Source organism: Lissotriton helveticus, chromosome 11 (genome assembly GCF_964261635.1).
Source record: "Lissotriton helveticus chromosome 11, aLisHel1.1, whole genome shotgun sequence".
NCBI classification, from domain to species: Eukaryota; Metazoa; Chordata; class Amphibia; order Caudata; family Salamandridae; genus Lissotriton; species Lissotriton helveticus.
Window position 1 is genome coordinate 631,306,481 of NC_136072.1, and position 26,764 is coordinate 631,333,244.

The window sequence follows — 26,764 nt, forward strand, 5'->3', positions numbered from 1 at the left end:
AGTCCGATTAATTACTCTTTTCCATCTACTGTTTGATTTGAAAACATCAATTGTCTTGTTAAGTGTCCTAATTCTATTGATTATTAAAATAAATATTTTTTTCTTAACTTCAAAAGCCTGATCAACAATCTTCTCTACACTTTTCTTTTTCTTATAAAAAGCAGCTCTTTGTTTACCTTTCCTAATGTTTTTTAACAAATTTAAAACCACCCTATTGCGAAACATTCGTTTACGAATGTCTCTAAACTGATTCTGCCTTCTATTCCGATACATATTATTCTCTCCTGCTCCAGTACTAACATTTTTTGAGGGCCTCTCCTTCCTTTTCAAACTTACTCTCTCCTTCTCTTTTTCTACATGCTGTCCAACATTTTTTTTTGTTCTACATATGTTCCGTAAGAAAGACTTAGTTTTCTTACCAGGAGCTTCTTTCCTGTGTTTTGAAGTCTTTGTTGTGGAGGAGTGCTGTAATTCCGTTGTTTTTTTTGGTTTTTTGCGGTTATCTTCTTTTCTTCGCCTTTCCATTGAAGGCATTTTGTCTTACTCTTGAAATCTTGATTTCAATCTGTGTTAAAGAAAAAATAGCACATTATAGATCACTATTACCAAACAACAAAGCAATGACAAAAACCAAACAGTCTATTCAGGGTTACAGATCAAGTCAGGATTCTCCAGGGGTGCAGAAGAGGTGAGGCCTGTATTGAAGAGTGTAGTGGAACACAGCTCTGTCCACAGGTAGGTGAGACCTGTGTCTAAGAGTCCAGTAGGGAATAGACTTCATGAAGTCTAGTCCACTGCACTCTTATACAAAGGCTTCACCACCTATGCTTCCCAGGAAAGGCCTCTCTCCCACTACAGTCTTGAACATAGATCTCACCTCCTCTGTCCCTCTGGACATGCCTCACCTCATCTCAACAATCTACTTCCTAATCTCAGGTGAAACAGGTGACATGATTGTGAAAAGATCACATTTTTTTCTGTAATCATGCACACACAATTTATTCTGTCTCAAAAATGTAAAACACATTACTTTGCCCTATAAATGTTTCAGTAGTGTAATGAAAAGCGTATACATATCACCTTATCTCTGTTTTTCAAATTTCATTCTAAAAAAAGAATATGAGGCCTAAGCAGGACTGCTCATGTGATGAATCCTGGCCAGGGGATCACAAGACGTGAGGCTTCTGTCCAAGAATGCAGTGGACAGGACTAAACTGGAGTAGTGTGCAAGAAAAAGATGAGCCTCATTTATAAAACCATGCGTTAGTTTTGCGCTACTGATGCGTCACTTTTTGTGACGCATTGGCGGCATAAAACATATGCCTTGTTGCACCATATTTAAAAAGTGACGCATGTAGGTAGATGCGTCATTTTTTAAACCTCTGCACCACATTATACCTCTGTCAAGTGTAATGTACTTTACAATGATGTTACCTGTGTTAACTCAGTGTAGGAAGCATATTGAGTTTGTTTGCATAGAGGAATTGTATTTTGTAAAATAGTGAGGTTTCAGTAATGACATGGAATGCTTGTACATAGGACCTGTGCTGTGTTTCCTAAATGTGATGTCAAAAACGATTTTGAGGAAAATGAATGGCTTTTAAATTTTTGAGTATAATGTGGTGCAGAGGTTTAAAAAGTGACGCATCTACCTACATGCGTCACTTTTTAAATATGGCGGAAAAAGGTACATGTTTGGGCTTTCCTGGGGAGCGTAGGTGGTGAGGCTTGTGTCTAAGAGTGCAGTGGACTAGGCTTCATGAAGCCTATCCCCGACTGCACTCTTAGACACAGGCGTCAATTTGACTCTTTACTATGATGTTACCTGTGTTAACTCAGTGTAGAAAGCATATTGAGTTTGTTTGCATAGAGGAATTGTATTTTGACAAATAGTGAGGTTTCAGTAATGACATGGAATGCTTGTACATAGGACCTGTGTTGTGTTTCCTAAATGTGATGTCAAAAACGATTTTGGGGGAAATGAATGGCTTTTACATTTTTGAGTATAATGTGGTGCAGAGGTTTAAAAAGTGACTCATCTACCTACATGCGTCATTTTTTAAATATGGCGCAAAAAGGTACATGTTTTATGCCGTCGATGCATCACAAAAAGTGACGCATCAGCAGTGCAAAACTGACGCAGGGCCTTATAAATGAGATTCTTTTTTTTTGCACACTACTCCAGTTTAGTCCTGCCCACTGCACTCTTGGACACAAGCCTCACCTTTTGTGCTCCCCTGGACAGTCTTCATCTCATCTGCACTCCTTCTTAGGTGTCAGAATCCTATCACATGGGGAAAGCTTCATGTGAAAGCGTTTGCCTCAGTCTTATCCCTGCTGTGAGGCAGATGCTTGTACATAGGACCTGTGCTGTGTTTCCTAAATGTGATGTCAAAAACGATTTTGGGGAAAATGAATGGCTTTTAAATTTTTGAGTATAATGTGGCGCAGAGGTTTAAAAAGTGACGCATCTACCTACATGCGTCACTTTTTAAATATGGCGCAAAAAGGTACATGTTTGGGCTTTCCTGGGGAGCGTAGGTGGTGAGGCTTGTGTCTAAGAGTGCAGTGGACTAGGCTTCATGATGCCTATCCCCGACTGCACTCTTAGACACAGGCGTCAATTTGACTCTTTACAATGATGTTACCTGTGTTAACTCAGTGTAGGAACCATATTGAGTTTGTTTGCATAGAGGAATTGTATTTTGTAAAATAGTGAGGTTTCAGTAATGACATGGAATGCTTGTACATAGGACCTGTGCTGTGTTTCCTAAATGTGATGTCAAAAACGATTTTGGGGAAAATGAATGGTTTTTACATTTTTGAGTATAATGTGGCGCAGAGGTTTAAAAAGTGACGTGTCTACCTACATGCGTCACTTTTTAAATATGGCGCAAAAAGGTACATGTTTGGGCTTTCCTGGGAAGCGTAGGTGGTGAGGCTTGTGTCTAAGAGTGCAGTGGACTAGGCTTCATGAAGCCTATGCTTGTACATAGGACCTGTGCTGTGTTTCCTAAATGTGATGTCAAAAACGATTTTGGGGAAAATGAATGGCTTTTACATTTTTGAGTATAATGTGGCGCAGAGGTTTAAAAAGTGACGCATCTACCTACATGCGTCACTTTTTAAATATGGCGCAAAAAGGTACATGTTTGGGCTTTCCTGGGGAGCGTAGGTGGTGAGGCTTGTGTCTAAGAGTGCAGTGGACTAGGCTTCATGAAGCCTATCCCCGACTGCACACTTAGACACAGGCGTCAATTTGACTCTTTACAATGATGTTACCTGTGTTAACTCAGTGTAGGAAGCATATTGAGTTTGTTTGCATAGAGGAATTGTATTTTGTAAAATAGTGAGGTTTCAGTAATGACATGGAATGCTTGTACATAGGACCTGTGCTGTGTTTCCTAAATGTGATGTCAAAAACGATTTTGGGGAAAATTAATGACTTTTACATTTTTGAGTATAATGTGGCGCAGAGGTTTAAAAAGTGACGCATCTATTTTTTTTTGTCCCAAAATCGTTTTTGACATCACATTTAGGTAACACAGCACAGGTCCTATGTACAAGCATAGGCTTCATGAAGCCTAGTCCACTGCACTCTTAGACACAAGCCTCAGCCTCACCACCTACGCTCCCCAAGAAAGCCCAAACATGTACCTTTTTGCGCCATATTTAAAAAGTAACGCATGTAGGTAGATGCGTCACTTTTTAAACCTCTGCGCCACATTATACTCAAAAATGTAAAAGCCATTCATTTTCCTCAAAATCGTGTTTAACATCACATTTAGGAAACACAGCACAGGTCCTATGTACAAGCATTCCATGTCATTACTGAAACCTTACTATTTTACAAAATACAATTCCTCTATGCAAACAAACTCAATATGCTCCCTACACTGAGTTAACACAGGTAACATCATTGTAAAGAGTCAAATGTATTTCTTTAAACATGCGCACATTCTTTATTTCTTTTAAAAAATGTAAAAGCCATTCATTTTTCCCAAAATCGTTTTTGACATCACATTTAAGAAACACAGCACAGGTCTTATGTACAAGCATTCCATGTCACTACTAAAACTTCACAACTTTACAAAATACAATTCCTCTATGCAGTAAAAACTTTTTACTAAGCATTATCAAAAAGCATGACACAAAGCAACATTAAAAAACCACAATTTGCTTCCAAATCTTCTCCATAGAGTATACAAGTCTCTATGTATATTAAATGAATCATAACTCACCTTTACAAATGCTCTAGGAGATTCACAACAGTGTCAGATACACACACCAATATTTCTTTAGCAGAGCAAAAGGTATGTTCTCCAGGCACTGGAACCATTAATGGCACAGAAAACCTCTAATTGTACACACATATTCCTCATGGTAACCATTCAAAACTCTTCCCTCTCTATTTTCAAATCAACACCCTTTCCCCCCTCAGCCCTTTCTACCTGTTACCATAGCAACTCCCTCCTCACTGAGCTCCCAGGGTTAAAAGTTTATTCTACAATGTTGCAAATCAAATGAGCAAGGGTGTTTGACCACTCAATACACCAGCTTATCTGGTGCAATGTTTCTTTAAATAACTTTTTTTAACCATTCAAATTACTTCTTACACAGAACACAACCATGCACCCTAACTTTCAGTTTTCAACTATCTCAATCTACCAATCATTGCTTGTGATTCAAGAGCACTGAAACTCCACAGGTTTTTTTTTGCAAACTCCTACTATTCCAACTGCCATTTCATTTCTACACTTCATCTGACTGCACCAGAACCTCCTCTCACCATGTATTCTGTCTGGATTATTGGACATAGCTATATCCACTGGGCTCAAAGGTATGCAGCTACCAGAAATTTTCACAACCTTGACTTACCAAATGTGAAGATTAAATGGATTGGCCAGAGAGGATTGAGATGTCACCAATTGATACCATTGGTGAAAACCTTTTTGCATTTGCCACACCCTGACCTTTTAATTGTGCACTGTGGAGGAAATGACTTGGGCACTTTGACTGGGGTAGGTCTGGAAATGCTTTTAAAGGACACCTTTGATCAATTGATGGCACTTTTTCCACAAACTGCCTTGGTATATTCCAATATATGCCAAAGACAGAAATGGAAGTGGTCCAATCAATTTTTTCCACAATTTGAGAAAGCACGGAAACATGTGAATAAATCTGTTTCTGCTTACATGAGAGACTATGGAATGGGTTCAATATACAATAATAACTTGCGTTACAACATGCAAGATATCTACAGAGGAGATGGTGTGCACTTTTCAGATGAGGGGAATAGAATATTCCTCCTGAATTTAAGACTGTGCATTGGTACCTACTTGTAGGTACCTAAATCAGCCACACAACCCAAAAGCTCTTTTTAGAGCTACCCTACCTCTGATCACTCCAAATGATTACCTTTTTCTAACTTTTTTCACTATTTTTCACAAAAGTACGCTCCCCGGTACGCTTCCCGGTGCGCGTACCGGGCGCTCCCCCCGCGAAAATTTAAAAATATATATATTTTTTTGGCCTATATGGGCCTCCTAAGACCCCCTCAGAAAACCTAGAGGGTCAGGGAGTGCCTACCGTACCCCCTTATACCCATTCCCACCGTTGTTTGTCTGCCATTTTCTGACTAAAATCTACCGAAACACAAAATGGAGGACTCCCGTAGCGCTGCCGGTACGCGTACCGGGGCGCGCACCGGGAAGCGCTCCCAAAAAAATATTAAAAGTTAATTTACATAAAAACCACTGGAGACACTTTCACCAAATATAGAATAGGCCATACTACATACCAGTCTCTACCATTTTCCCAAATTTGGTGGAATTCCATTGAGCCATTTGAGCTGTAGCACTGTCTAAATATCCCGAGGTAAATTACTTCACAAAAACACATCTGAAGTGTTAGAATTGACAACCAATTAAAATGTTACTTTCATTTTCTATTTCTTTTTTCCTGACATTTGATTGGTTATGTACATGGATATATATAAAGAAAGAGTGGAAAACCCAGCCATTTTGACTACTACCTCCTGAAGTAGATTTCAACAAAATTTTCACTGAGAACTTAAACTGCTTTTTGAAAGGTAAGTTGTTATGTTATGTTATGTTATGTTATGAATTTGTAGAGCGCTCAGCTGCCACAGCAAAGTGGCTTCCCGGCGCTATATTGAAAGATAACACAACCAGATGGAGAAACGAGAAGAAGCAGGGAACAGATCTAGAGAGGTGGAAACAGAAAGGTCTTGATGGCTCTTCTAAAGGATAGGAGATCCGGTAGGGCACGGATGTCGACGGGTAAAGTGTTCCAGAGACTCGCTGCCAGTACACCAAAAGAGCGACCACCAATTCTGGTTTTCCTGAAGCGAGGGACACATGCCAGGAATTGACCCGTCGATCGTAGAGTTCTGGAAGGAATATAGTAGGAGATTGCCTGTGCAAGGATAGGGGGAGATGAAACCTTTAAGATCTTAAAAACCAGGCACAGGGCTTTGAACTTAATCCTCTGTCCAACGGGCAGCCAGTGTAAGTCATGGATGGTACGTCTAGCAGAGCAGAATTTAGGCAGGCCAACCAGCATTCTGGCCGCCGCGTTTTGCACGCGCTGAAGGCGTGTAAGTTCAGCTTGGTTAGCGCCCAAGAGAAGCGAGCTGGCGTAGTCCAATCGGGAAAGCACCGTAGCTTGGACAATGAGTTGCCTTGTAGGGGCATCAAAGAATTTAAAAATGGGTCTGAGGCTCTGAAGGACCCCAAAGCAGGTGCCGGCAACTTTTTTAGTGTGAGGAATAAAGGTCAAGTTAGAATCGAGCCAGACCCCAAGGTTCTTAGCTTCAGTCACAGGAATAGGGGCTTGACCTAGCTCCGGAGGCCACCAGTGGTCACCCCAAAGATGAACCTGTTTACCCAGGACTAGGACCTCAGTCTTTGCTGTATTGAGTTGGAGACAGTTCTCCGTCATCCAACTAGCCACCTCCTTGAGGGCCGTCTGAAATTTAGGGGCCTCAACCGCAGGGTCCCCATTTAGTGCAACCGCTAGCTGGGTGTCGTCCGCGTACGACACCATAGTTAGACCCCATCTCTTAGCGACAGCAGCCAGCGGTTGCACGTACAGGTTAAAAAGGGTCGGGCTAAGTGCCGAACCTTGCGGGACCCCTTGGGAAATGTTGCGTGGGGCCGATTCAAAAGGAGGGGTGGATACTTTGAAGGTGCGTTCAGATAAAAAGGAACGGAACCATTCCAATGCCGTATTCTCCACACCGGCCTCACGTAACCGTTGAAGAAGGATGGAGTGGGAGACAGTGTCGAAAGCGGCACTGAGATCCAAAAGGATCAGTGCCGCCGTCTGTCCTAAGTCCATCATCCTCCGCAGGTGCTCCACCATTGCCAACAAGGCCGTCTCCGTGCTGTGGCCTGCACGGAAGCCATTCTGAGATGGATCTAGAATGTCAGAACCTTGAAGATGGCAAGTCAGAATTTTATTGGCATGTGCCTCCGCAAGTTTGGAGACCCATGGGAGGAGAGAGATGGGCCGGTAATGTTCAGGTTTTGATGGATCCATGGTGGGCTTTTTTAAAATTGGGATAACCGTAGCCTGCTTCCATTTACTGGGAACAGTCCCGGATTCAAAGGATAACCCAATGAGATCATGCACCAAGTTGTTATTTTGAAAACTGAAGTATGTTGTGCACTTTAAGTTAATTTGGAAAACTTTTTCTGATAGTTTTATACTTTCCCTCTGTAATAGTTATAGATTTAGATAGACTTCTCTGTTATAGTTATGGATGGATTTAGGCTTGTCTTGTATAATTATGAATTTACTTAGGTTTCATCACATACACTTTTTTATATTTCTACTTCCAGTCTGATACCATACACTGCCCAAAGATAACTTCACTGTTAAAAAATCCAAACTACCTGTCTGAACTTAAACCCAACAGTGCCATATTTCTACTGATTTTTTTTTAATGCAAATTTCAGCAGAAAAATGGAAGGAGAACAAAATGTTTCCTTTGAAATTGTCCTAGAGATGAACAATGAAGAAATCATTGAACCCAATGACTTGGAATTCATGGATGAATCAAGGGACCATGAACTTCTACAATTTGTAGAATCTGTGGATTTGTTAATTCAATATGAGGACGTTTCTGACAGTCAAATGATAGAAGTTATGTTTAATTTAGAAAAAGAATCTGAAAAATGAATGTATATTTAATAATTCTAAAACTGTTTGAGACATTATTCATTTTTATATGTAATTCTTAAACTAGTACCAAATTGATTATAATGTAAAGTCAGACTTATAGTATACTGTGCAACTTTTTTGTGTTACATAGTAATTTTGCTCACAGATTCTTCCTTTCTCCCACTATATTATCTCCAATGTGTAATTGACATCTCTTTTTCATCTCCTGCCTCCATGTTCTTTCTGCTTTCCTGACAGACTATGGTATGAATTCCATATAACACAATAACTTCTATAACAACATGCTAGATATCCACATAAAAAAAGGTGTACATTGAATTTAAGACTATGCATTGGTACCTACATGTTGGTACTTAAATCACCCACACAACACAACAACTCTATTCAGAGATACCCTACCTCTAAGCACTTTAAATTATTATTTTAGTGTTTCACTGAGTTTTCCCCATGTGTGGGGGGGAGGTGTGTGTAGGGGATGTGCGGGGTGTGTCTGTGAGGTGTGTATGTGTGTGTGTGTGTGTCTGGGGGGATGAGGTGTATAGGTGTGTGGGTATGTGGGTGTGGGTGGGGATGTGGGTGTGTAAGGTGTGTGTGGGTGTGGGTGTGTGGGGTGTTTTTTTTTTTTGGGAGTGTGGGTGTGTGAGGTGTGTCTGGGGTGTGTGTGGGCGTGGGGGGTATGTGTGTAGGATGTGTTTGTATGTGTGGATGTGTCTGTGAGGTGTGTGTGTGTGTGGGGGGGGGGGAGGTGTGTGTGTGGGATGTGTGGGGTGTGTCTGTGAGGTATCTGTGTGTGCATGTGTGTGTGTGTGTTGGGGGGTGAGGTGTGTGTGTGAGTGTGGGTGTGTGGGATGTGGGTGTGGGTGTGGATGTGTAAGGTGTCAGTGTGGGGGTGTGGGGTGTTTGGGTGTGGGTGGAGGTGTGCGTGTGTGAGGTGTGTGTGGGGAGTGTGTGGGTGTGGGGGTGTGGGGTTGTGTGCATGTGGGTGTGTGTGGGACGTACTTGTAGGTACCTAAAACAGCCACAGAACCCAAAAGCTCTTTTCAGAGCTACCCTACCTGTAATCACTCAAAATGATTATTTTACTATTTATTATTATGATTATATAATTTTTTTCACTATTTTTCCCCATGGTACGCTCCCCGGTGCGCGTACCGGGCGCTCCCCCCGTGAAAATCGAAATAAATTACTTTTTTTTGTCCCGCGGGACCCTTTTATGGCCCCCACATCAAACCTAGCGGGGTCAGGGGGGTGTACCCTGCCCCCTTTTGGTCATTTCCCCCTTTGTTTTTTGCCACCTCTTGTGTCTCGATCCTACCGAGACACAAGATGGCGGCCGCTGCGGACTGTTTTGAATGTTTACAGACACCCGAGAGCCAATCAGCTTTCCGTGCGCAAGTCGCGTGGCGCGCCCGGAGCGCTCCCCGGTGCGCGTACCGGGGCGCTGCCATAGATATATACATTTTTTTGAACCTAAATTACTCAAAATCCTCTGGAGCACATATCTTGAGACATAGCAAAGGCACATCGGGCTACCAGTCCCTACAATTTTGCCAAGTTTGGTGAAAATCCATTCAGCCGTTCGAGCTAAAAGTGCGACCGACCGCCCTATGGAAATTACCATGGGGAAAAAACGTTTTGGGGCCCCCTTTTATCTCGGCCCCCGCTTGACGAAACCCCCCCAAACTTTCAGAGAAGGAGCGGAAACCTTGCGAATTCAATGAAAAAAACATAGTTTTCAGGCCTTATATAGTTAGGAATTAGCATTTAAAAAACCTTGCGAATTCACTGAAAAAACCATAGGTTTCAGGCCTTATATAGTTAGGAATTAGCATTTAAAAAACCTTTGAAATTCACTGAAAAAACCATAGGTTTCAGGAGTTATATAGTTAGGAATTAGCTTTTAAAAAACCTTTGAAATTCACTCAAAAAACTATAAGTTTTAGTGGTGTTATAGTTAGCTGGACATTTTACTCAAACAAAACCATTGAAATTGCTCCTATATAGTTAGTTGTACTAACTATATTGCGCGCACCCGCAATCCACTGCTGATGATGTCACATATTAGATCATTCATGACATGGTCAGTGACATCACTGATGACATCTCAAATGACATCACTGATGACATCACTGATGACATCATCCATGTGACAATCACATACACCTTTTCATACACTATTACAATTTTTCATCACTCTTTGTAAAATACAGAGTATCATATGTAAATCCATTGTCACAGCAATACAAGTATCTAAAAATCCACTCAGTGATTCATAGATGTATACACACATCTAATCACTTACCTATGGATTCACTCATACATGCTGTCAATGAACAATAGAACACTATCAAAAATACTTATACATCTATATCGCTATATTGACATTAAACAACAGCACGCATCCTACTCACTTATGCAAACAATGGATCATACTTACATATTTACTTAGCAAAACACTTATACAAACACCACTTCTTCTATTCATTTAGATAGTAAGTCATACTTAGTGAATTATAAAATCATTATTACAAGTATACAGTTATCCATACAGTCACTCACACAATCATTGTGTCTTATGTATACTTATTTATATACAACAACTGACACATACACTGCCTTTTATTTTTCTAGTTTGTTGGACCTGTACCATTGAGAAATATATTTGCTCATCACCACACCCATAAAGATATTCACTCACCCAAACAACTGTTAGAACATGTAGTTTTAACTTCATATATCTACTGAATCAACTATTCACACATCTTTGGACAGTCACACACCCCCCACCGAACCACACACACTTTCACACTCCCATACAAATACTCAGTTAACTAATCGATAACTAATATAGACTTTCACATAGCTAGTAACCAACTGTAGAATCAGTTTACACAACAACTGACAAAGTGATACAGATATTCACACAGTTTAGTCACTATCCACTATATTTAGTGAGACATTATAAATTGGTCAAGTAAACAGTCAATTACACTGCTACTAAATCCTCCATCCAAATATTTATTTATATATATCCACTTATTCTTCAATGCAAATTGCTATATATATAATGCATATTTAAATAACGAAGCAAACCACATTCACTGGATGATGTCATCAGTGATGTCATCAGTGATGTCATTTGAGATGTCATCAGTGATGTCACTGACCATGTCATGAATGATCTAATATGTGACATCATCAGCAGTGGATTGCGGGTGCGCGAAATATAGTTAGTACAACTAACTATATAGGAGCAATTTCAATGGTTTTGTATGAGTAAAATGTCCAGCTAACTATAACACCACTAAAACTTATAGTTTTTTGAGTGAATTTCAAAGGTTTTTTAAAAGCTAATTCCTAACTATATAACTCCTGAAACCTATGTTTTTTTCAGTGTATATATATATATATATATATATATTCACTGAAAAAAACACAGGTTTAAGGAGTGTTATACTTAGTTGGACATTTCACTCCTACAAAACCATTGAAATTCACCCGTTATAGTTAGTTCTACTAACTATAACTCCCTCACCCGCAATCCACTGCTGATGATGTCACATATTACATCATTCATGACATGGTCAGTGACATCACTGATGACATCTCAAACGACATCAGTTGGGCCTTCTCATGAACCAGGAGGAGCCTCTCTCAATCTCCTTAACCCTTCCCTTGCAAAGTTGACCGGATGCTTGATCTGCAAGTGCTTCCGCATACCTGCAGTTCCACACCAATACTCCTCTTGAAAGCAGTCTTACATACGCAGCAAGTAACTTTTCTTGAATTCACCTTTTTTGAGACTAGTGGAAATTAATTTCAAAACATTCAATATTGTCGTAACGCACACAGCCAGACAAGAATGAACACTGCAACTTAAGTGCATTACAGAAAGGTAGCAAGCATGAAATTAGATGATTGGGTATTAGGATGTCATACAGAACTCACATATAAAGTGGTTTCCCAGCCTTCTTACTTTTTCTCTTGAAGGCTTGATAAGGTCTTTCCAAGAGAATTTGAAAGGAGAAAGTAGGAGATGAAGAACAGAGGTAGGACGTTATATCTCAAAGTGCAAAAATGGATAAAAAGGGTGGACCAAAGTCTGCATGTACAATGGCCAGTGGAAGCATTTTGAGAGCGGGTACACCCAAGGTCAAGTGAAGAGATTTGATTGATAAGGCATAGCAAAGGAGGTGGCAGCAACGGGGAGGAAGGTCCATGGGTGGTGGAGGCTGGGTTTGTAAATCTGCTCCATCTATAACTTTCTCTCTCACACAGTTTTAATGTTGTTTTGTCTCTCACATTGTTTCTCTTTCTCTTTTAAAGTTATGGATGCTGCTGTCCACTCTGACGTGTAGAACCAAAGCTGAGTTGAAGTTGTGAACTCTGTTGGTGACAGTGTTTACACAAAGTAAGCAGAGCGGCCTAGATATACAATACCTCCGATTAAATGCATTAGAAATAAAAGAGCTTATTTACAAACCCCTTGCACCACTTTTGTGTCACTTTCAACATGAGAAAAGTAACACAAAAGTGGCGCAGGACTTTTGTAAGTAAGCCCTAAAGAATATTGTCCTGCATAATGACTTGATCTCTCACCTAATTCTGTCTCATCTCTGAATCATTTTAAAGACCTGTTGATCTGTAATGTAAATATGACGCAGTAGGCACTTCCATACAGACACCGCTTGAACGCAAGACTATAAGACAAGTGAAATGTATCAGGCACACTGCACACGTAAAAAAAAGTAAATATCGTCAAGTGTTACTTTGACTTGTAATGTTTTACCTCATTTAGTCACATCGATCTAATTTTAAACACTAATTTTCATTTTTGTTTTGCAGATTACCTACCGTACTTCTATTGGAGTCCATAACACATGTTGTTTATTATATTGTTTTGTTAAAGTTATGGTTCCAGTTATTTATTGTATTGTTATCTTTTAGTTATGTTTCCAGTTATTTATTGTTTTAATCAAAGTTAATAAAAAAAAGTATATACGTCTTTTTTTTTGTGGGGGTAGCAGACCCCAATAGAAATTATATTTATAATTTGAATTTTAATTCTGAGGCTAACTCTTTACCAGAGTCTATTGCTACAACTAACGGTTCCTATGGAAAAGTTTTAAAACTACAACACCATTCGCAACATAGTGTGGTGAACTTCTAACATCTGTGCTAATTTAAGTGCTCCATGAACTGTTACTATGGTAAGAAGCAGAAAGCCGTTTGGGGCTTGGGTTGAAAGGAACTGGCTGGACAGAAACAGTTATATTTACCCAGGATCCTCTACATGACAGAAAGGAAAGCAAAGTAAAACAGAACACTGTGTGTCAGATTTACAACCCCCTTGCACCACTTTCGTGTCCAACACCCACTACAAAATTAGAAGTGTGTGGGCCTCAGCAACCCCCCTCAAGCCCAGGGAACCACCACCCCGGGAATTTGTGTATTACGGGAGGCAGACTGCGTGGCCCTCCGCCTGGTGCCCTCGAGGGCCCTGGATACCGCCACGCCTGACGGCCGGCTCCTGCAGTGTCCCGGGGTGCCTACCCCCGGGACACTGCTGTTTGCTTTGACAGGGCGGGACTCTCAAAACTCCCGCCCTCCCATAGCAAACTTAGTTTGCATTTTGAAAGACAGAGCAGTGAAATATGTGCTCACTTCCAAAATCCAAAGCAGATTGCATTACCACATACAAATTAGCATCTCCCCATGCGAAAAAGCAATGCCAGCTCCTGAAGAACGCAAAAGTTCATCACACAATCTTGCTAAATAAAACAGCAAGTGTGGTTGACTTCTCAATATACCAGCTTATCCTACGTAATGTTATTTTCAATCACGTTCTGATAACCAATAAGAATCATGCTTTTAAAAAACAGAAACATCCACCCTAGTTTTCTGTGTAGAATGTAGTCAAACAACCAATCATTTCTTTTCTGTTTTTCAACGCTGCATCTTATCCACCATTTTAGAAAAATCTTAGTTTTCAAACTGCCATTTCATTTACAGAGACCATCTGAGTGCATCAAGACCTCCTTTCAAGATGCTTAGAGTGTGAATTGTGGAATACAACTATATTTTCTTGAGCCAAAGAGACTATAGAATGGGTTTCATTTACCACAACAGTCTGCGTTTCAATATGCATGGCATCTATAGGAGAGATGCTGTACATTTTCCAGATGAAGTGAACAGAGTCCTCCTCATGAACTTTAGACTCTGCATTGGTACTTACTTGTAGGTACTAAAATCTCTCAATAAACACAAGGGCTCTTTTTAGAGACACCCAAGATCTAAACACATAAGCTTGATGTATATCTCAAAAATACATGCTTTGTTTTTTTTCGCTGGTGAAATGCACGGATCATACGTGCATCCCGTGACTTTTAAAAAACAAAAACATTATTTTTTTACTTTTTTTGCCCTACGGGTCCTTGGACCCCCTTGAGCAGGCCTAGGGGGTCAGGGTGTGTCTACCCTGCCCCCGTTCACGTTTTGCACACATATTTCACAGAATTCTTCACCCTCACTTCTACCGAGACACAAAATGGCTGCCAGCAGTTCCTGGTTTTAAATGTTCACAACCGCTTGACAGCCGATTAGAATTGAGCGCGTGATCTGGCTGGTGCGCTTACGGTACGATGCCAATCCTCGTGCCAATTCTCGCACAATCCACGGATTCACAGCGCCCATAGATAAATAAATGACTTTAACCGTCATTTTCTCAGAAACTACTGAACAGATTGACACCATATAAGCAAAAGGCACAAGTCGGAACTGAGGACTACCTCTCTTCCAAATTTGGTGCAATTCCGTTCAGCTGTTCGGGCTGTAGCCATGTCTAAAGGTCCTATGAGAAATTGCATGGGGAAAACATGTTTTGGGACCTCCTTTTTTCTTGGCCCCCGCTTGACCAATTACCCCCAATCTTTTAGGGACAGAGCGGAACTAAGCTGGCCAAAAGTTTGGAAAATTTCAAGAAGATTCATCCATCGATGCCAAAGTTATTGCCAATAGAATGTTGCGGTTTTCCTATGGATAATAGGTCCTAACTATAGCTACCTACTGGCGACCGTTGTTGAAATCAAATTTACTATTTTAACTACAAACCCACTTTTGTTGAGAAAAGTTAACGTATTTGGGGTGGGAGCAGATTAATAATTCTAACCAATCCCCTTTTCATTGAGGAAAGTGCATGTTTTGGGAATTTGGTTTACTGTCCTAGCTCCACATCCATTTACCATATTGGAAAGTGTGCACATTTTGGGCGATCAGTTTTACTATTCTATCTCCAGTCCCAATTTCATCTAAGAAATTGTATTAGTGTGGAGTGGGGGGGGGGGGTGGTGGCCATATTTACAGTTCTATCTCCAATTCCATTTTCATTGAGGAACATGCTTATATTAGGTGTGTGTAGGGTTCACGTATGACTCTAACTCCAACCACACTTTAAATAGGGGAAGAGCCTCTGTGTGGGTGGGGGGGTTAGATTTACTACTCTAACTCCACCTCGACTTACATTTAGGATAAGCAATATATTTAGACCCTACTTTACTATAATAAAACCAATGCAACTTACATTTTCTTGCTTTTCCGTTTATTTAAACATTTAAAATTGTTTTTTAAATATTTATGCATGGTAACGAAAAGTAATTTTGCTTCATTATTTTAGTTTATTTATTATAGCTTTCTTTTTTACATTATACAATAATGCATTAGTCTTTAACTTTGTACTGATTTATCAATTAAATATATTCACCGTATTAATAATTATAATTACAAAATATATTAAAAAAGATTAGTTAAACTGATAGTAATATCCCCCCAAAAGAGTGATTTCTAAAATATATCAAAACATATGTGTAATAATAAAAAAAATGATAAACATAGTAGTACACTCAAATTAACATAAAGAGCAAGATCCCTTAAAGTTAACTACATTTCTTGTGTCTTCTTTATTAAATTCCAAAATGTATCTTCTTTAGCATAAAAGTAATTACAGCCACAGACAAAGCATTTCGTTCATATGAACTTCTTCAGGGTTGCAAATACAGTACATAAAACACATATATAATAACCATAAATATGTATACACTATAAGTTACAGTGCCACACCTACAAAACATATGACAAACTCCATGAACAACAGTATGTGTCTATATACACAACTAAAATCAACAGTACATCATCCAACACTGTTGTGCCATTACATTTCAACATATTTTATTTAAAGCAATCAAAATCAATATCACAAAAAGAGCAGAGAGCCAGCGCCTATTTGATCTACTATCATACCATTCCTTATAAGTGAGTGGCAACTACAATAAATAATCATATTTTAGATTAATTACAAGGTTCCCAACAATAGATACCAAAGTGAATAAGTGACACTTTGGTCCAGTAGTTAGTCTATATATAGTATTAAAGCTATGTTTATCATTATGTGTTTGTCTGCTTAGCAGAAGTATCATTAGCAGTTGGTACTATATAAAGCGTTCACCAAATTAACAATAAGGGATGGTTTAGAGGTATCATTTGTTTACCTAGCTGCTATGTTACTTGTAATAATCAAATACTTAAATCCCTATATTATTATTATTTTTAATAAATTTGAGATTTTGAATCTTTTAAAACAGTGCTTCCCAAAATCTGTAATTTATAGACTGCACATTATCCATTGAAATGGCCACTAAATTTGCACAGACATAAAGTTTTACTTATAAAACGTTATTGCACACAAGTGAAAATGTGTGTAAATCCGGTTTCAGTGAATATTCATCATTTGAGCATCACCAAGTAAAGTGTCATGATCCTATTACAATCTTTGTTTCCATCACATTTCAGAATTACAATGGGCTTCATTTCTGCTTTCCTAACTGCTGATTGAATGTGTACAGTTCATTTACAGGTATTTACATTTTGTTGTGTGTTACAAAAAATAACATCCCATAGCCTATCCTTTTCCACTTCCTGTACTCAAGAAAGATTGCATGTAATTCACTTTACTTTTCTTTCTCTGATGGCAAAGGGGGAGAACATTGTAAAAACAAATCCACATAAAAAAATAAGCATCAATTTATCGGAAGACATAGCCTGACATTTGACCTCAATCTTTAAAGCAAACCAAATGTGACAAGATAAACACAAAATTAAAAGTCATCCTTATTTATTACATTTTGTGACCTGCCAAAAATCAGCTTACAATCCATTAGTGGGTTGTGACCCACAGTTTGAGGAGCACTATTTTTTAATATAATGCTATTGTAAAGTAATGATTATTTAATGCTTTCAAAATATGTACACTCAAATACATTATCTATTTATTTATTTATGAGATTTATTGAGCTCACAGAGACCCGTGGGTGTCTTAGAGCTACGGAGTGTACTAGCAGGGAAACAGCGACTATTGATTAAAGAGCCAGGTTTTTATTTGCTTCCTGAATTTGAATAAGGATGGACTTGTCTTAATATGGGGCAAAAGACTGTTCCAGAGTTTAGTAGGGGCAATTAGGAAGGATCTGTTGCCCCATGAGACTTTGTTTGTTTTGCCATCAGGAGATTTGCTGACGATGAGTGTTAACATCTTGAGGGGGTATAGGGACGTAGTGATTTTTTTTAAAACTCAGGTGCGGAGAAGTGCATTAATTTAAAAGCGATACATAGAGCTGTGAACTTGGTTCGGTTTCTAACAGGTAGCCAATGTAGCTGTCAATGATGCCGGAGATTGGTTTGAATTTAGGGGTAACTACTGCATTTTGCACCAATTGTAACTTGTTTAATACTCTTTCCTGAGCATTAATAAAAAGTCCATTACAGTAGTCAATGCGAGACATGACTAAAGTACTGATAAGGGTCTTAGCGGCGGAAATGGGAAGGTAAGGAAGAAGTTTCTTTATTATTTTAATAATGAAGCATGATGAAGAAACAACAGTATTTGCATGGTGCATGAATGATAGTTTATTGTTGAAGATGACCCCCAGATTTCTTACCTTTGCAACCGGTGACGGAGGTGATCCCAATTCTGCTGACCACCAAGTGGGGGAGAAAACAGGGAGAAGATTACCAAAAATCATGACCTCCGTCTTATCGGAGTTCAATTTGAGGCAATTATCTGCCATCCAAGTACTTATTGCATGCATTCCCTGTTGGCAGTTGTGCGCCATTTTAGCACCGTTGTTGTTAACTGCCAAGACCAATTGAGTGTCGTCTGTGTATGTTGTTATGCCCAGTAAATGGAATTTAATGACCCTCGCCAAGTCGGACACAGATGTTAAATAAGGTCGGACTCAGGGAGTGCAAACGATGGAGAATTGAAGTTACCAAAGGTAACTGACTGTGCTCGGTTGGAAAGGAAAGAGGACAAAAGAGCCTTGGCCCGTGGGAGATCTTAACGGCCGTGACATGGTCGATCAGAGTCACATGATCTCCTGTGTCAAAAGCCGCAGAGAGATTCAGCAGTATCAGGACGGCAGCCCCTCCTCCATCTAATATTTTCCTAATGTCATCCGAGGCCTTGATAAGAGCAGTTTCGGTTCCATGTCCCCTTCTGAATCCAAACTGAGATTCATCCAGGAAATTATTTTTATTAATAAAGTCTGATAATTGGACATTCATGACCTTTTCAACGATCTTAGCTGGAAAGGGGAGACAAGCTATGGGTCTGTAACAGGTGACATCTGATGGATCCAAATTACTCTTTTTAGTAAGGGGCTTAATGACGTTTTTTTTCCAAACAGAGGTAAATGTGCCAGTTTTAAACATTACATTAAAAATCTCGGCTAAGTTGGTGCCTATGATATCAGGAAACAACTTGACAGTAGAAGTAGCACAGGGATCATCAGGGGATCCCCAATTGATGGTGATATGTAGGTGCGAAATCATGTCTGGAGAGACCTGATTAAATTCCTGCAACAAAGGACCCGGATTTTTGTCTGAGATATAGCTGTGACATCACAAGAACAATTTGTCTGTGCTTGAGAATATGCTGAAAGAGTGTCGCTAGAGATATGAGTTGTAAAGTTAGAATAAATATTACTAACTTTTTCTTGGAAATAAGTCGCCAGTGAGTAACAAAGGTTTTGAGAAGCAACTACGGAGGTGGTAGGGCCTTGTCCAGATAGCCGAGTGACCACCTGATATAGGTGCTTTACCGAGTCTTGTGCTGATTCTATTTGTTTACAATAAAATTTACTTTTTTCTGTAACCAGGAGTTGTTTATATTTGGACAAGGCCTGTTTGTATTGAGACTTTTGAACAGGAAAATAATCTAATCGCCAGCGACGCTCTTGGCATCTGCAAATTTGTTTCTCAAGCCTGAGGGTTTCGATGAACCAAGTTGCTCTGGCTTGGCTCTGTTATTAGACCTTTTTTAATGGGGACCGCCGTTTTAACAGCATCCAAAATCCAATTAGTAGAGGAGATTGCTGCCAAATCAGAGTCAGTTGGCTGGGAGGCGAATAGTTTAGATTTAAATTGTTGTGAATCAATCATGCCCCATGCCTTAAACTGCTTTGAGGTGGTGGATTTAGTGGGCAAAGCAGAATTGGTTTTAGATTGAATTTCAAAAAGAACTGCAGAATGGTCCGTCCATGGCATGGGAATAATATCACCTAGGGTAAGTTGCTGATGGTTAGAAAAGAGGCCATCTAAGGTGTGGCCCGCAGAGTGAGTGGGTGATGAAACCAGTTGAGTAAGGCCTACTGCTTCAATTTCCACCAGGAGGGCGGAGGTGTCTTGGTCTTCAAGGGCTTCAAGATGAAAACTGAAGTCTCCAAAGATGGAGTAATTGCTTTCTCCAGCTACTGACTCTAATAGACAACCCATAGGAGAGAGAAATTCAGTTCGACAGCCTGGAGGTCGATAAAGGAGGATACCTATAAAAGGATAGAAATGGGGTATCATGATAGTGAAGCTAACTACTTCACAAATCGTTGTAGGGATGATTACTGTTCTCACTATATAATTATTGCGGTATATAATTGCCAGACCTCCTCCTTTTTTAATGCGCTATCAAATCTACTGATCGAAAAGCCCTCAGGAGTTGCTGAGGAAAATCTGGGCCACAGGAAGGGTCGCCCAAGGTTTCAGTTATAAAGAGAAGGTCCAGTTTAAGATCTTCAAGAACATTTAAAATTTCATATTTATGTTTGGGCAGCGACCGTGCATTTATAAAGGCTGACCGGATGGTTCTTAGTTAAGGGTGTTTCCCTTTGGTAGGTGGAGGCAGGAGATCATGGTGGTTATCTAAGGAGGAAGAACAGGTGGAACAAAAGATAGGAAACTGATTTATTAGCTCAGGATTGATGGCCAGGCAGCTATGTGAATATGTGTTGGAATTAGATATTGTTTGGAGCAACTCAGACGTGTAAATCAAAGGTTTGGTACAGAGATCTATGGGGGCACCAACAGGGTGTTGGCCCTGGGCCTGGTCCAGGTGTGGACGGGTGCAGACGGGCTTGCCTTTGGTGTGCCTGCTGCGCACGTCCGCTGCGTGTCGCGAGTGGCATTGAAATTAAATAATGAAGGGGAGGAACAACTAGTCTGCTAACCTTTGTGTTGCTTCTATCCGGAAGTGTGGATACCAACGGTGAAGGCATGTGAGAGCTTCCCTCCAAACAAACTGATTGCTCAGGGGTGGACCCGGGAAGTACAGAAGTGAAAACTTTATCAGGTACAGTCCTGAAGAGTTAAACACAGTGCAATGCGGCGCAAATTAAAATTATTTCAACTGCACAAGAAACTAAATCCTAAAAGCCCTTTACCAGGTGCTCCGATGGGTTGGCTGTCAGCGTGTATTTTCCCGCTAGGCGCTTCCACCCAAAATAACAATGAAACAAGAAAAAGAAGAAAAAGAAAAAAAGTTCAAAAGAAAAATATACCACCACATTAAGACTTCATGTATGGGATCATACACTCTGGAAAAATTAGATGTGGCTGTACATTGTCACACCTCAACTCTCATCTTTACAATAAGCATTTAGCTATATAAAATTAGCTAGACGGTAACAATATGTCTGTGAGTGAACACAACCTCCCGGGACTCCACAAGACAGACAAGTACTTCTGACATGGTTATGTAAGATGAAAGATCAGCATATTATTATAAGTTTATTTTGCATACCAGAAAGTGACAGACGGTAGAGAAGCAGATAAGGTGACTGAAATCTTACTTATACTTGGGACAACCACGGCTATATTACACAGTCAAATAGATCTAGTATGACTTGAAAAGACCCTAAATTTCTCTGGGTCTAGACGATGGAGGCATTACTTCAGCATGGAGCTCCAAGTGTTCGTTACAACAAAGCAGATCGTTTAGTGATTGCTTGAATTTCGGGGATCTCCCCCTAACTCAATGACATGTTACCTATCTTTTTGCCATTAGGAGTACAAGTGTAACAAACATTTGTGCTGGGAGGCAAACTCTTTTTCACAGCCCAGGAGAGCAGCCCTGGAGTTGATTTACACTGTCCACTCCACCATACTGGACAAGGCAGGTACAATTAGATACCAATATGTTTGGGCCCTTGTGCATGTCCAAGTGAGGTGCAGAACGTTGCTTCCAGAGTGCCACTTCTGTCACAATTTGCACCCTACCCAAGGCCAACCCCCAGGAGACTGCAGAGGGATAGTGTGCCTGCTAGAGAAATTTCTAGTAGATAATGCTTTGCCTGCTGCTTGTGAAGATCAAACCAGTTTGAGTGCAGCGAAACCTCCAGATTTTCTATGGCTGCTCTAGGGCCAACTCTCTCTTCCTGCATGTCTAGGCCACCTGTGTTCCTATGGGCATTCCCTCCTAGACTGCGTGGTATAGACCTGAGGTGACTGCAAGGAGTCTTTCAAGAGTTTTCATAGAAACTGGCTCTGCAGGTAAGACAAAGAAGGCCAATTTGTGCAAGGTGCTCACCTAACAATATAAAAAACATATAGTGATGTGAATGATGAATCTCCAATAAATTCTGTCAGTATAACAAATGTACTGTTTTATATAGGTAATCCCAAGTCTGCAGTCGAGGGTGATTACTTGGCAGATTGCCTTAGTAATGAGTAATAGAGGATGATAGCTTAAAGGTACACAGGGTGGATAAATCATACCGAAGCCTTACTCTGGTGGCGATATCACAGTTGCGTTAGGGTGATGGCTTACCTATCAGGGACTGAAGCGGGGCAATGGCCATCTCATAATTTTCAACAGCAAAGTGTGTCAAGTGAGGGGATGATTGGAACCAATATATGGTGGACCTGGGGACACAAATAATACAATTCTGTGCCCGGAACTTCAAAGCCCCCCACACTGGAATGGTAGTGTGAGAATGCCCCATTTTACCCAGGGCTGTGTACCTGACCACACTAATTGAATGAGTTGTTTCCGAAGTGCATCAGCGAGTGGCAGAGGAATATTCATTTTTCAACTGTGGCCCGCCACACTCCAGTTAAGACAGGTAAGTAAGAGGGAGGCATGAGCAACTCACACCTCATCAGTTGCCAATATCGTCTTCCAGAATTACCTGCCCAGGATAATGATCAGGTAATACAATTGCTGTGACCGGTGTATTCTATACAAAGGAAACGGTGTATCTCAATACACTGTTTCCTTTGTATAGAATATACAGATTATAGCAATTGTATTACCCGATAGACCAATTGTTTTCTATATCATAAATACCCAGGTTCTGAGGGACAGAGGCTCACCCCATTAACTCTAAGGGTTTAACAGGATATTGATTAGGGCACAGGCCTCATCCTCGTCGTGAAATGGCAGCAAGTGGTGAGGCCAATGGGGAGCACCACCATGCAGCCAGGGGGGAGGTAAGCCACTGCGGATGAATACAAAAGGGGTGTGCATGCTGCTCTGGGAGGGAGGGTTCCTCCACTCTCCCTGTCCAGCAGCAAGAAAGGGAGTATTTCAATTGATATTAATTCAAAGTAATTTTTAGAAAATAAAGAACTTGCCTGTAAAATACCCTAACATTTAAAACCTGCTAATAAATATGTTTATTTTGACTAAGTTAGTTATTTATGTTATGGATTGTGAAATGCTAATAAATAATCAGTTAAATTCTGCAAAATAATGTTGATAAATAAACAGATTTCCTAGCCAGCTCTCCTACAAAGAGAACAACTCATCAAAAAATTTAAATAAAATGCATCCATTTTCAAGGGATTCATTAATTTGGTAATGCAATTTGGCTAGAAACCATTAACCTATTATAAGTAAATGCAAATAATTCTACAGTTAATATAAGAACAAATTAAAAATGTAGATATATTTCTAAATTGATTACACATTTAATTTTATATTCCTAAAAATAATTAAATTGCTTCCCACCAAATAACTCCTAAATACAACAAATAAATGCCAATAATAACCAAAATATTGTACACATATTTGATACAATTCGGGCTAAAAAATTAAAATACAAATACAGGCAACATTATAATTATTTGGAATTATATTTTTTAAACATTAACATTTTTACCCAAATATGTACTTACCCTCGATAATATATTCCAATTTTTTTTTATGTTCTGATATTTTTGTAATGATATTATTAACCAATGAGAATCTGTAGCTGATATTCGGTGGTCAAATGCTGAATTCTACATCACAAATCCCACAATACTTTGCAAGTACTGAAAACACTTTGGCTTTTCGACTTTTTTTTAATTATTAAATTAGACCCTCCTCTGAACTATGCTTAGATGATAGTTAACCGTATAATATCTGTGTAAAGGAAATCAATAACTTTTTTAATGTACTCTTGCGTGGAGAGCAACCCCTGGCCCCCTTTCCCTGGTTGAGCGTCGAACCAGGATGCTCAAAATCAATCACAAAGCTGTGTTGCAGCGTTGTGATTGGTAAGGGGGGCCTGGCTATACATCCTGTGCCTGTCTGATGAGGAGAGCAGAGACGCGGGACCCGGCGCAGCAAGGTACGTTTTATTTTATTATAATTTTTTTTAATTGTGCACTGTTTACCCCCTCCACCCCTCCTCGGGCCCCCACTCCTCTGCACCCACCCCGCCACTTGTGGACCAAGCCGGCTGCTATTGGTTTTACGTTCAGGAATATGTAATCAGTGTTTTCTTCCTTTCAGCTATGAAATGTGCAACTTGTGGTAGAATGTAGAAAGTCTATATGTGTGGCAGTTGGTGCTGTGGGTCAGGAAGAGAATGGTGGACTGGTGGTGGTGTTACATCGTGCCCCAATGAAACTTTTTGAATATCCACCCCAGTGTTTGGCTCATATTTAACATCCTACTTTCTGCTATGAACAGGGCCCTCTACTATACTCTAACGCTAACCTAAGAAGACATCCATAGGACATCATCATCACCTTTCTGATACTTTAGCTCAATAATACCCTAATATTTCCTTATCAGCACTTTCTGACCCCACATAAACTGTCCTCTGCATCTTCCAGCAGATTCTAATCCTTCTACTTTTTGACCTGACTCACTGGCACTGCCTACCTTTGACCATTCGGGGCACCAGCTTGTGAATGAGGTGTTATATCTATCTCCACTTTTGATGCGTTAAGGTGAGGATACATCAGAGATAAGTCCTTGTGAATATCCCCCTAAAATCGCATGCAGTTTTACCACGGATTCAGTACCATTCAACAACGTAAATGTGCTTGTTTTGTGTTTGCATCTCCAGCAGGAGGTTATCATACATTTTGCAGGTCTATTTTATTTGCTTTACATAGTACTGTATTTAGAAGTCTGTCTGTCCTTACTGTTCTTGCTCTCACACATCAGCCTACTTACCACGCCGCCTTTACAACCTTATTGGTTCCAGTAATACCACCCAATCCATTTAATGTCATTTTTACCCAATGCTAATTTATCCAAATATACGACAATTGTGATTGAAATGTCCTACATCTTTAAATACAACACAATAAGCTTCAGCAAAAGACAATTTTTTTAAGTCGCTGCAATTGTTTAAATATAAACTTGCTTGTGATATTGTATCAGCTCGGTGCTTATTCTAGGGCAGGTGTAGCAACACCAGGCCAAAAAAGAGGCGCATTTAGCGCAGGGCCCCATGTGCCTTACTTTTAAGACCTCCACCAAGCATTTAAGAAAGGAGTGTCTGGAAATAAAATCATTTCAAGTCGGGCGCATATGAAGCAAATGCTTCTAAGACATTCTATTTTGATGTGTTTCTTTACTGTCCAGAAGCCAAATGCCTTCACTGTGCTTGATTGAATAACATTGTATCAAAGTCACAAGACCTAACGCCTACTGGAAGAAGTTAACAAAATTATCATTTCAATTAAACCAATGGCCGAGAAATCAAATGAAGAAGGTTTGAGTGATATGTTCAAAATCAATAATGTCTCTGTGGGCTGTATTGATTGGTCTTCATCCATGGGCCAGCATTGATTTATGTCTGCAGCTTCGGTTTGATAAGTCAATGATAGTCCAGCTGTGCAATATATAAAGTCTTCCTCCTCCTAGGCTGACTTTGTTCCCCTTATCAAATGGGATCAGGAAGAAAACCGAACTGATTTTGCTAAGTACTTTTTGGAAAAACAGACCACAGTAAATCTGTGGATGGGGCTGGCTCTGAAAGTTCCTATCTCTCAATTGCTATAGATTTCGAAAGCGTGATTTAAAGCAATTGTCTGTAACTGTTTCAATCCAGTTATTTGTTTGGCGCTTTTATGTCCGCAGGACAAATATCAAATCATTAAACACATCTCTCTTACCTCTTTTACTTAAATTAACTGAGAGGGGTGTTATAATTTCCTTAGCAGAATACACAATATTTTTTCTTTAAGTTAATATTTAGCTTTTGAGTTGGGTCAGCAAAATAACGCAATCTTCAAAGTGTTTTCATTATCTTGCATTGCTTACCAATGTCAATCACACACACCTCCTTCGCCCTCAGATGCGCCTCGAAACATCAGGACCAGATTTACTAAGATTTCATGCAGAGCAGCAGGGGAAGTTGCTGTGCTGTATTGCATGAAAGGGAGAGAGCAGAACTGTGCCACATTTACAAAGATGTAGGGCCAGATGTAGGTAGGATTGATTTACCGATTCCTAATTACCGAATTTTACCGATTCGGTAATTAAGAATCGGTAAATCTGAGGGGTGGGTATGTAGGTATTCCAGATGTGCTGGAATACCGAATCGGAGAAAAATCGGTATTTACTGATTCGGTAAATACCGATCGGTAATGCCCATTCATTCCTATGGGCTTTGAAGCCCATAGGAATGAATGGGCATTACCGATTCGGTATTTACCGAATCGGTAAATACCGAATTTCACAAGGGTGCAGGGGGTGTCACTTTGACACCCTCTGGCCCCCCCAAAACAGGCTCGGGTGCCATGTGGCAGGCATACATGCCCCAAGGGCAGGTCTGCCTGTCATATGGCAGAGGTGTGCATGCACACATGTGCATGCACACCGGAATCGGTATTTTACCATCAAATTGGATTTGATGGTAAAATACCGATTCGGTAAGGCTTGTGGGACTCAGAAGAGTCCCACCTACATCTCAAAGTTACCAAAACGGTGAAAAATACCGATTCGGTATTTTAC